We start from the raw sequence: 12559 nt of genomic DNA on the forward strand, positions 1-12559 counted from the left end.
CGGGAGCCAAGCATTCCTGGCGCGGCGAGGAGCCTCATTTATTTCGCGGAACGATTTCATCGCGCCCCCCGCCCTTCTGCGGTGGCCACTGCAGATTCCTCGTCCTGCTGCCGCTCGCTGCGGAACCCATTTGAAATTTATACCGCGCGTTTTAAAGTCATCGCCGATCTCGAATCGCCCGGACACGGCCGCGGGACCGCTTACACAGAAGCTCGCTTTGCGCGCTCGCACATATGACGAGATTGCGCGCTTTGCCCGCAAAGATTACTTTTTTTAGGCCTTCTCTAATTTCCTATACCGAGTTACCGACCCCGAAGAGTGGGCGGGTGCGCCTTCTGGTTCATGGAGGTGCTTTGCCAGCTCTGCTGTTTAGGTTTGCTTCTATCTTCAGAACAACGCTGTGTGTGTACGTCAGCGCTCGCGCGTAACTGAGACTGTTTCACATTTGGTCGGCGGCAGCGAAACGACAGAAGGGCATCGATTTTAATGGAAACATACTCGTATATTGTCCCTCCATGACGAATGTCCTTTGGTCCTTCGCGGGGAAGAGACATTGGCTCATTGACGGGAAAAAGACAAATGCGCATAGTACGAGTAAATAAAATTACGAATGTAAAATGAAATTCACAAAATAAATATTGCAGACAGCCACCAACAAAAATAGAGCTCCTCCTTTGCACGCACGCACGCACGCGCACATACACACACACACGCGCGCGCGCGCACGCACGCGCACGCACATACACACAAAGGTACACACGTCAACGCACGCACACACGCGCGCGCACGGGCAAGTAGACTTCGTGGCCTGACTTTGCATAGAGAGGAGGCCCACTACAAGAGAAACAAGGAGAGGTCGATAAACGTGTCCGATAAACGGGGAGAGAAGGTGGTAATTATATTGTTTTCCCCTTTGAATTCGTATCCTGTGAAGTTTGCCCCGAACTTCTGTTTTGTACCGTGTGTCCCAGCTAAAGTTAGCTATAAGCTGTTCAACGAAAAAAGGATTACAAAAACACGGTGCAAGATACAATTATAAGTCCTACGGTGTTTGATCACCAGAGGTCTGACGACCGAACTCTGCAAGTCTTAAAATCGTATCTTGCACCGTGTATTTTAAGCTTTCTTTCTCTTTTTTTTTGTGGAAGAGATTGGCTAACGTTCGCTGTGACACCCTATACCGGTTGTTCCGCCTAATTTGAGCCAAACTTTAAACATATGCAAATGCCACGTAGCGGGACAGAACCAAGGTAATGTTGTTTGCCATAGCTTGGAGATACTGAGAGTATTATTTGCATTCCGCTTAATGACACAATTAGTCCTAATTAATTAAGTAATCAACTTTCAGGTATTATAACTAGATGATAAAACTGAATGAGAAAATTGTAGAGCACGTGAAAAGCTCCCGATACAGATTTCTGTTGCTTAATACGTGCTAAATTAGTGTTTTCTTTTTTCAAGAACGAGAGAAGCCCGTGAATACACGCAAAGTGTGTTGAGCGGCCATTCTCGCGGCAATTTTTTGTGTATTCGCAGGCTTCTTATCGCCGCGCTTATCGCAGGGGACGCAGAGCTCCTGTTGCGTACTCCAGGGTAGCGTACCGTACTGCTGCCGAGAAGTAGCGACGCCTGCCTATCGAAGCTCGACCGACATTACTTATTGGGTAGCGTGGCGTTGTCGGCGGGCTGCAGGCATACGGTAGATCATGGCGACCAAGCAGGGGCGAGACTATTTGCTAGTGCGAAACTTGCAGTGTTTATTCAAAGGTAGTTGAAAGAAAATAAGAAAAGCATGAAGTATGAAGTATCAAGTATGAAGTATCAAGTATGAAGTATCAAGTCTGAAGTCTCTCAAAGTACATTTCGGAGCCCCTTAAATAGGCTCTCTACAAGTTGTGGGCGGGATCTTGCTTCCGTCGAATGACACGTGACAGGCACGGAGAGAGGGCCCCCGTGGGCTCCGGCTCACGGGGGGGGGGGGGGATGAGGTCAGCACGCGCGATGCGACGACCATGAGAGGCGACGGGGATGAGGTCGCTCGTGGGCTCCGGCTCAGGGGGTAGGGTGAATGACCTCTCGCCACGTGGTGTCAGACGCCAATCCTAACGCTCCGCATATCAGCATGGACAAACACAGTGCGTCTAGACACCATTTTCAAACTCTGTCATCAAGGCAATGTTTCTGCATATAATTGACCCCCTGCAGCAGCTGATTTCTCACTCAAATGCGCCTGTGGCGAAAACAGCTGCGCAAATCACGAGTGTCGCAGACAGACTCGCGGCTCGCTTTAGCAGCGTCGACCAATGTCGATCATTGTGAACACACCGCGTAGCGTGCGCGTTGCGCAGTGCAGTACACGGCACATGTGCCTGTCATTATCATTTTCATCGTACCATGCTCCTTCGTCTTCCTATACCCTGTGTCTGCGTCCCCCAAACCAGACTTGTGCACGTTAAAAAAGAAAGAAAAAAGAAGAAAGAAATGAAAATGAGAAAGAAGAAAACGAAAAGAAAAGGAAAAGCCGATTACAATTACTTCATCCAAAAACGTAATTGAATACATTTAGCAATCGCTGCCCGACGAAAGCGATTACTTCTACGTTACTTTCCTCCGGACTTTTATTAACATTGCACAGATACAGTAAATTGAAAGAGCTGACCTGGCACTTTCAGTGCGTCCTCTGAAGCACTTCATGCATTCGTCACTTTCAAAACATTACGCGTAGGCGTAGATCGCCCATCTGTGAAATCAACGAGATTATCATGTTTGAAGCCGCGAGGGAAGCGAGCGCCGGAGGAAGAACAGGCCTGGAGGTGAGGATCGCCACGTTCACGCTCTTTCAGTTTGTGCTTCGACGCCGATGGGCTCACTGTGCGCGTTCGCGGCGTGCATACGCTTGCGCGCAAACCGCGTTCACGAAGTGAAACGTCACTGTAACTTTTTTGTCGGTCATCTTGCCTCGGTTTCTTGTAAAGACATAGGGGGGGGGGGGGTGGCAACGCCACTTAAAGGGCCCTCACCAGGGCCCATATAAAATTTTAGCTATATGCTGGAAGTTGTTATGTATCCTCTAGGGAGCGTTCCGCCGCAATTTTTTTTTCATATCGGCTCATTAATGATCGAGATAGAAATGTTTCAGTGCCGCGCGAACCCATGATTTCAGGAGGCGAGCTCCACTGCCAAGCGAGGCACTCTCTCCACTTGCCCCGTCTAGCCTCCGCAAGCGAAATTCCTTCCCTGCGCTCTCCCATACCAGACCTCGAGGATCGCGTTACGCGTACGTCACGGGCTCCGCCTTCATTTTACCGCGACAGCGTTAAGGAGCTCGTGTCGCAGAAAAGCCGGTGTCGTCGGCGGCGCTGGCTATGAGCGAAAAATCCCGGAGGGCAATTCATAAATAAAAACAACTTGCAAGATGGTCTGGGTGGGAATGGAACCAGGGTCTCCGGATTGTGAGATGGAGACGCTACCAGTCAGCCATGAGTTCGATGATTCAAAGCGTGACAGCTTTTGTCACGCTCTAGTGAATGCGGTGTTGCCTTAGAAACGTGCCGTAGAAAGTTATACTGCGGTGTATATCGGTAATTATGAGCATATAAATTACAGAAGTCACAGTTAAACGAGTAGCGAAGGACGTTTCCGCTACATTTCTTCTGCGCTTGGCGCACACGCAGAGCCATCTTGCGGCAAACACAGACCCCCTCCTCGCAATGTACGGCGCTGCCCCGACAGGTGGCGAGCCACTCACCCGCTTCTCCCTTTCGTCTCGTTTGCGCGCATTGAGACCGTGCGGGGACCGGTGCGGAGGATGCCCCAATACCCTTGCGTTTAATAAGTTTTCTCGCTCTCTCCCCTTCAAACTTCCAACGTGCATCACTCGAACCCTCGTGTTTAGGCGACGCGGCTCCTCTTTCCGCTCACAGCGCGATTCCTAGGTACAGCGTCCGATGCGAGACGCCTCTGACGTAATCGCTGCGCCGTAGCGTGTCTGGTGGGAAAGCGTCCCCTGCGATGTGTGCCGTGCTGCTGGCGAGGAGTGATGCGTCTGCATGGTGGTCCTGGAACAAATAATTAGAAAAAAAAGTTGTACTTTGGACTTAGAAGTGTTGTATATGAAAACTATGTCTTTGTGTGACTCAAGAGCATGCTGAGCGATTGAGTGGGCGGCGCGAACGGTGTGAGATAACGCTATCGCGTTCCACTCTTGAAGGCGAAGCTTAAGATTCCTCCAATTTTTTCTTCTCCTCACTTTTTTTGCGGCGCGGCACATTTCCGCTGACGGCTATTGTGAAAGTCGGTGTTCGTACGGCCACGAAGGTTCCATGGATGATACCGTGCCAGGTGCCGGGAGAAGGAAGGGTTTCGAGCGACGTTGAAGAGAATGAAAAAAAGAATTATATTCAAAAAACGTACATGGTTCAGTTTTACAACACGGCTCCAACTACCGGAGCACACTACATGCTAGCGTCTTTGAATATCCGAGCGTCTATTCCTCTTCCACAGCCATCGGGATCCGCTTTTTATGCCCTTTTCTTCCCTCTTTCCCTCGTTGAGCGAATACACTGGCCAATCACAAACGCCGAATCGTTCCCCACCCCTATCGTCCCTCACTGGTCTCCCACGTGGTGCTCCTGTCTCCAATGCGCTGCTCGTGTCTGCAACGTGGTGAATGTCTCCAACGTGGCACAATTCGAGGCAACCACGTGGCAAACTGAACCTGCCGTCGACGCTTTCCCCGGAAGTTCTCGACGATGACACTAGAGACCTTTAGCGTGTCCGCTATTCCGCCAAACTGGGGTGGTTTGGGCGGATTACCGGATGGTCGGGGGCGTAAACGTGAGCTGCCGGAGCGGTGAAGCCACCTGGTGTTGTAGAGCTCAACCAGACAAACACAGAACTAAAATTGCAGTAACTTACTTTATTCTGCTTCGCTGCTGGTGCAAATTTCGGCAGTGGCGCAATTGTGTTCACAATTACGCCGCTGTCGAAAACTTACACCCCAGCTAAGAATATAGTAATTGGCTCTGTGTTGAGGTGGTTGAGCTTTGCACCACCAGCTGGCGCCACCAATCTGGCCGCTCACGTTTACGCCCCCGACCATCCGGTAATCCGCCCAAGCCGCCCCAGTTTGCCGGAATAGCGGACACGTTAAAAGTCTCTACTGTTATCGATCAGTGGCCTCTTCGTGACGATCAGGAAGGGCGACGTTGCTGTCTTGAAGCGAGCTTCCTTGAAATCAATGATGAGGCGTGAACATCAACCGTGACAGCTGCATGTCGCTGGTGGAGCATCCTTTGTTCTAGAGAATCGCCTAGCCAAACAGCACCCGTGACAGCTGCGTGTCGCTGGTGGGGCATCCCCAGCTCTGAGGGATCGCCAGGCACAACACGGCGTCGCGCGCGAGCTGTTGTCATCGTCTCGTTTCGCGCAGCGCTCGATTTTGCGCGCTGTGCACAAGGACATCTGACTAGCGGTATATAAGTCAGTGCTGCACGAATACTGAGGCGGACACAAGCGGATCACAGAGCATGATCCCGCGCTGGAACACGGTAGAAAATGACATAGTTTCAATGTCAGCGCGCGACTGCACGACGTAGGAACAAGCATACGAAACGGAAGTACATCTCTCTTGCTGCAATGCGAAGTAAAACAAAAACATGCAGACATTCGGTTTGTGTGTTTTATTAGTTCTCTGAGCTTTGATTCGTCTATCAAGCACCATATTACACAAATATTAGATATTGCCTTGAATAATTATCCAGGTCACGTGTCACCACGAGCGACGTCACAGCACAAACACGTGTGCGTAGGCGCACTAGCACGTGTACGTCATCCCCCGGCTTGGAGCGCGGTGGCCGCGAGGAGAAGGAAAAACGGCGTTCGGTTTGAAAGTTCAATTCTTTTCGTGGCGCGTAGCGATGTAATACTTTGCAGACACGATCGTTATCGCACATTGTATGCTCTGCGCTTGTCAGTTCAAAATGGCCAGACCTGGTGAGGGGCCCTTAAGAGGAAGCTTTAGCTCGGGCCCAACTCCGACGCGGCCTATTCAAATACATGTAAAACGCACAAACGTTTTTCTCAGATAACCCCTGGAACGATTTTATTGAAATTGGTTGCATCTGAGAGAGAACGGTAAATTATAGTCACTGTTGGGAGGGGAATTTTTATTTAGGGCCTCAATTTTGGTAAAGGAATTTTCAAAAATTTGAAAGTTAGCAAGAAAGTAGAAGCACGAAGTTTACAAATTAATAGCTGTTCATCAACAGCAGATATCGCGGTTCTGTAAACGGAATCCATTAGATCATTTAAAGCGGACAAATTTGATATGTCAATTTATATTTCACGTGAATTCATTACGTTGTGCACAAGGGTTTCGAAAAAGCTGTATTTCCTAATTACTAATTCTTTTAGATTCATGCAAATGCATCAATTTTGTCAGCTTTAGATGTAATTCACACAATTGTAATATCATATTTCATTGCTGAGTGAGAGTTGTAAGCTTGATAGTTTGTTTTTCAGAACATCTGCGATTTTTGCAAATTTTTAATAAAAAATGACGACATAAATCGAGAAGTCGAAACTAACAGCCATTATATAAGTTCTTCTTTTAATGCAATCGTCAAATTTTGTGCAGTGATTGCTGAGAAAAACGAATTCTCCTTTTACATGTATTTAGATAGGAGCATCCGAGTTAAATCTGCTTAACTCGCTCGATGTGCGCACTGGAGGCAAGGGCGATGTTGTAACCTACGAACACCGGACGGGGAAATTAGTGAGCACAGGTCAGGAACCATTTCCATGACAATGGAACAAGGAAAGTCTAAACTCACTGAACATGAGCGTTCTGATTTTTCGTCTTCAGCACAGATTTCTGCACACTGTCCACACTTTTAAGTAAACAGCGTTCAATTTGTTGAACGCACGCCTTCCTAGCAACTTGACGATTCACTGACAGAAGCTTATGCGTTGGTACGCCGGGTTCTAATGCATGATTTCGGAAGTTACCGCACGGAACACACGAGACGAACAAAGGGACTACACGAAGCGGTGCTGACAACTGATGATTTAATTAAACGAACGCCGAGCTTATATAGATCAGACAAACATGTGCACCCGAAAAAGCGATAAAAACACAGAGCGACATTCAACAGAGGTGCGATACAAATGCTAAGATAAACGCTGAAGACTACTGGAGCACACAACACATGTGTATCACATGGAGAGAAACGGAAGTTCTTTCTGAGAAACAGCAACTGACGGCGAGATAGCGCAATCACCATTCTTAAAGCGTCCCATGGCCACTGAAATCTCTCTTTCCAGCTGATCATTTTTCTGCCGATATTCTCAGTCTTTGATAACACAGGAGAGCAGCCCAAGCAGCTACGGCAATGAATAGCCAAGTTCGACTCTCTAGCAGCCCCCAGGCAAAGCTCATGCCCACCCAAACGAATGTTAACGCACCTACCGGTTTGTCCAATATAGTATCTGCCGCACTTAAGTGGAGTCTTATAAATGACACGTGTCGTGCAAGGCACATGCGAATTTGTATGATTCATTTCACAGGAGGCCGAGCCTGTGGTTCCCCTTGCCACCGTGCTGCACAACTTCGAAAGTTCGAAACACCATATTTACTAGAAATCTTTTTTTTATAAGGGGGTTTATGTGCCAAAACCACTTTCTGATTATGAGGCACGCCGTAGTGAAGGATTCCGGAAATTTCGACCACCTGGGGTTCTTTAACGTGCACCTAAATCTAAGTACACGGGTGTTTTCGCATTTCGCCCCCGTCGAAATGCGGCCGCCGCTGCCGGGATTCGATCCCGCGACCACGTGCTCAGCAGCCCAACACCATAGCCACTGAGCAACCACGACGAGTTATAAATCTCTTTAACATTATGGGAAACCTTATGTATGTAGGGAAGTACTGCAAAATTCTTCCTACTAGCCTGTTCATTAGAAATTGATGGTTCTTCGTCTTTTTTCCGAAGCTTAACGAGCAATGATTCGGCAACTATAAGCAAAAGAGAGCTCTGAAAACCCGCCTTCTTCAGACGCCCCACCCGAAGTTCAAAACTAGAAGGTTGCTTGTGGTGGCATGATGTTAAAAGCGCTGATCTGAAACATGATGAAGGTATACCCCGTTTTATAAGCTTCGAATGAGATGAATCGAAAGATATTCCTAGGGGTGGGCAGCACAACCCGGACGAAGGACAAAAGGAAGTGGACGATACGATCGTCCACTTCCTTTTGTCCTTCGTTTGGGCTGCGCTGCCCACCCCTAGGAATATGTTAAGTCACCAACTCGCCCAGCTTGCTGTGTTAATGAATCGAAAGGCAGCAATATCTTTTTGGACCTAGGCAAGAAGGCCTAGCAAGCGTGGTCAGCGGATGAAAAATCTAACTTTGAATCTAAAAATTGGATTGGCCCATTATTCAGAAGCTCGTGTGTGAAGTTCAACTGGCTTGAGTACCTGGAAAAGACTAGAGCCACTTCTGCAAGGTCGTCATCTGGTGAAAGTATTAGTATGATTAAAAAATAGTCTACGTATCTAAAGATTCTCAAAATGGAAGGATGAGTCAGCTTAAGTTTCAGCGCGCGGTCAAAGGTAGCAAGAAAAATTTCGCAAAGCCCTGGCGCGACACTGGACCCTATACATATGGCTTTCTTCTGGACATAAAATTTGTCAGCAAAGGACACAATTGTAGAATTGAGATAAAAACTTAGCAGCTCTACAAAGGTATCTGAAGACAGACCACAAGTTATGGAAATCGAGGGCACCTGTAAGGTCATTGAGTTCCCTAACATCACCAAAAATTTCATCGTGGGGAACCGAATAGAACAGATATTCCCCATCAATGGACAAAGCGCTGTTGGCTCCTGGAATGTCAGCCTTTAGCTCTTCAACCAAAAAGTCAGAGCCACTAATCTTGTAAGGATCAACTGGCATCAGTGTCCTCAGATGTGTGTGAAAAAACTTGCTATCATGTTCTTGATATGTTCCTCTTTCTGTTACTATAGCTCGCAGTGGACAAGACTCCTTGTGGGTCTTGTCCGTAAAAAAGATGCTAAGTTTATTCAACTTACTGCTCGATACCAGTTTTGCCATTTTGTCCTGGTTATATCCCTGCAGCAGAGCAATGACCCTGCTTTTGCGTGAGCATGAGCATGAGCGTTCCATGGGGGCTTCTGGAGGGTCGAACTTGTCTGTTCGTTGTCGTAGCTGCTTGGGCTGCTCTCCTGTGTTATCAAAGACTGAGATTATCGGCAGAAAAAAAATGGTCAGCTGGAAAGAGAGATTGTAGAGGCAGTGGCCATGCGACGCTTTAAGCGTGGTGATTGCGTTAGCTCGCCGTCAGTTGCTGTTCCTCAGAAAGAACTTTTGTTTCTTTCCATGTGACACACACGTGTTCGGTGCCTCGGTAGTCTTCAGCGTTTATCTTAGCATTTGTATCGAACCCCTATTGAAGGTCACTCTGCGTTTCTATTGTTGTTTTTTTCGTTGCTTCTCGGGTGCACACGTGTGTCTGATAAATATAAGTTCGGCGTTCGTTTGATTAAATCATCAGTTTTCAGCCCCGCTTCGTGCTGTCCCTTTATTCGTCTTTTGTGTTTCTTGCGGTAATTTCCCAAATCATGAATCACCAACTGACCTACACCCACACTCTGCTATATTACATTCTAATGCATATTTTGGACCAGTATGGATTAAGCTGGACAATGAAATGAGATTTTTTATAGAGATACCTTCAATAAAAAGTTTCACCTGTCATCACTAAGAAGTTCGGCAGTGTGAATGTTAGCTTTGATGGAAGTGATAACTAAAGGTGAATCTCTAAGAGTATTCACCAGGGAAAAAACCCATAAGAAGGATACAGCCTTCAGATCAATTGTTAATGAGTGTGCACCTGGCATGTGAAGTCAAAAAGTGGCGTTGTATGTGTCGTGCTCTCTGTCTGATGTCCAATTTTGGCGCCGTTCAAAAGAGTGCTCTAATCTTCGTCTGTGACCGAATAGCACGGCCTAATTAAGGGTGATTGTTAGATCCTAACGGATGGAAGAGATATTTGTAAAAAAAAAAGACACTCCAAGACCGCCGCAAGTACGTGTTATTAATCCATCTCTACTGAAACTACTGGGCAGTGAGAGGTAACGGCTTCAGACCTAACAAGTAGAGCGACGTTTTTTTTCTCTTCTGTCTCTCGATATCTTGCACTTAGTTACCTATCTGTTCCAAGACGTTTCTTCCTCAGCCTCTATGCCCTTCTCTTACTCAAATTTAAGGGAAATCTTTCTGAGTAGACCACTGTCTTCGCACAGAAGTGCTGTGTTCTTTCATTTTAAGGAAGTATTCTGTATCTAATACGATATTCAAAGCCAAAATTTTCATATAATTCGTATCCAATCCAAAAATTTCACCAGTCGAGCATCCCTAATTATTTAATTTAATTATGCGGTTTTACGTGCCGAAACCACGATCTGATTATGAGGCATGCCGTAAAGTGAGGGACTGCGGTTGAATTTTGACCACCTGAGATTCTTTAACGTGCACCTAAATCTAAGTACACGGGTGCTTTCGCATTTCGCCCCCATCGAAATGCGGCCGCCGTGGCCGCGATTTGATCCCGCGATCTAGTGCTTAGCAGCGCAACACCAAGGCCACTAAGCAACCACGGCGGGTTCCTAATTATTTGCCATAGAGGCGCAGTTGCAACATACCTATACCGGGACCAGTGCAACTAGTGAAATAAAGTGCCATCACCGCATAGACGACGCGCATTTCAGATTTTGTTTCGACGGTACACACAGATATATTAACTGGTTCACAGGACTATCTTTTCTAAACCTCTTATTGATTAATTCACGGACACTTGTGTCACGAGGAGCCCTCAGTATGCGAACTGCTTACTTGATTCTGCTCCATCTGTACAGGGTGTCCCAACTATCATGCACCAAGATTTAAAAATGAGCAAACACAACGTAGCTGGACAGAACCAAGCTAATGTTCTTTGCCGTCGCTTGGAGATAGTCAGATTATTTTTTTGCATTCCGCCTAATTACATAATTAGTCTTAATTGATTAATCAAATTCTCAAATATTGTAATTAGACGGAAAGTGTCAATGAGAAAATTGTAGAACAACTTGAAGAACTCCTGATATACATTTCTGTTGCCCAATGCATGCTACCTAAAAGTGTGTTTCCGAGCGGGAAAGAAGCCCGCGAATACACGCAAAATTGCCGCGCGACTGGCCACTCGAGGCACATTGCGTGTATTCGCGGGCTTCTTTCGTGCTCGGAAGGACACTTTTATGTAGCACGTACTGAGCAACAGAAAGCTGCATCGAGAGTTTTTCATGTTGCTGCTTCACCGTAGCCAAAGCGATCGTGCGTTGGTCGACGTCCCGCAGTGCAGTAGTGGTTGTGAGGCTACTCGAAACCCACAAGCGGTCACACACAACACAGGCCACACCCAATTGGTTCCCCACAAACTCCCTCCGAAACCTTGCCATTGCTCCGGTGAAACGTTCCAAGTTTGCGGCATCGGGGCCACATGGACGGTTCGCATTTCTTTCCGCCTCGCGGTCCTGGCGGACAGCGCACTTGCGGGACCGCAACCACGGGAGAGCGGAAGGAAAGGAAAGGAGATACGCAAGCGCTGTAACGCCGACAACGGGAGGGTGGTGCGAACCAACGTTGGTGCGAACGTAGACATGACCGAAGCGGGTCAAAGTGTAGTATCTGTTCTTATCAGCTTAATATCTGATACGGGTTGTATTTGGACCTAAGATATTAAAGTTATTTTTGCAAGTTGGCGGATTGCTTGATGCCTGCTTCACCTCCGCCGCGGGTCGCCTGGCGTTGCACTATCCTCGTGATCGGCCCACGGTTTTTGGTCTACGGCAATCGATCCGCTGGAAACTAGCCATGTACAGATTTGCTCTAAAAAGCAGACACACGGACACACGGGCGCTACTCACAACAATGAAGCTTAATTCCTTGACAGAGCCAAACAAAAGTGCCTTCGAACATACACGTCACCGACCACGTGAACCACGTATTCACCGGAGAGCAAAGTGACAAAATAGAGCATGCAAACAAGAATGGAAATTTAGTTACACATGCGCAAAAAATTCTGTTCTTTGTCGGACAACGCTAAACAAGTCTTACTAATACAGGAACAATCTCCTCACTCTCAAGCCTATCTCCTTTTATTCCCTTTACCCCTTTCCCCAGCACAGGGTAGCCAGCCGGTATTTACACTGGCTAACCTCCCTGCATTTCCTTCCCTTATGTCTCTCTCTCCTCACTCTTAATTATCAAAAGGGTGATTTCACACTTGCTGCTTCCTGCTATCTCCGTTTTATCGAAGAGGGGGCACACAAACAAGTATGGCAACGAATAGCTAGAAAACCATCTGATGGCGTTTCGTCAACTTTCTATAAATTGTGCTCCTTAAGCTGTTCATTCATGCACCATCCCGTTTGCCCTATTTCTTGAATATTGGACTATTTCTTGGCTTTGGAAGTAGTACTTCTTACATTTTAAGGTTAGTAATT

General features: G+C 47.2%; 1 pseudogene; it reads left to right on the forward strand.

Annotated features, from left to right (window-relative positions):
- Positions 1 to 11713: 11713 nt before the first annotated feature.
- LOC142568305 (U2 spliceosomal RNA) lies at positions 11714 to 11892 on the forward strand (annotated as a pseudogene).
- The last annotated feature ends 667 nt before the right edge of the window (positions 11893 to 12559 follow it).

Source organism: Dermacentor variabilis, chromosome 1, assembly GCF_050947875.1.
Source record: "Dermacentor variabilis isolate Ectoservices chromosome 1, ASM5094787v1, whole genome shotgun sequence".
NCBI classification, from domain to species: domain Eukaryota; kingdom Metazoa; phylum Arthropoda; class Arachnida; order Ixodida; family Ixodidae; genus Dermacentor; species Dermacentor variabilis.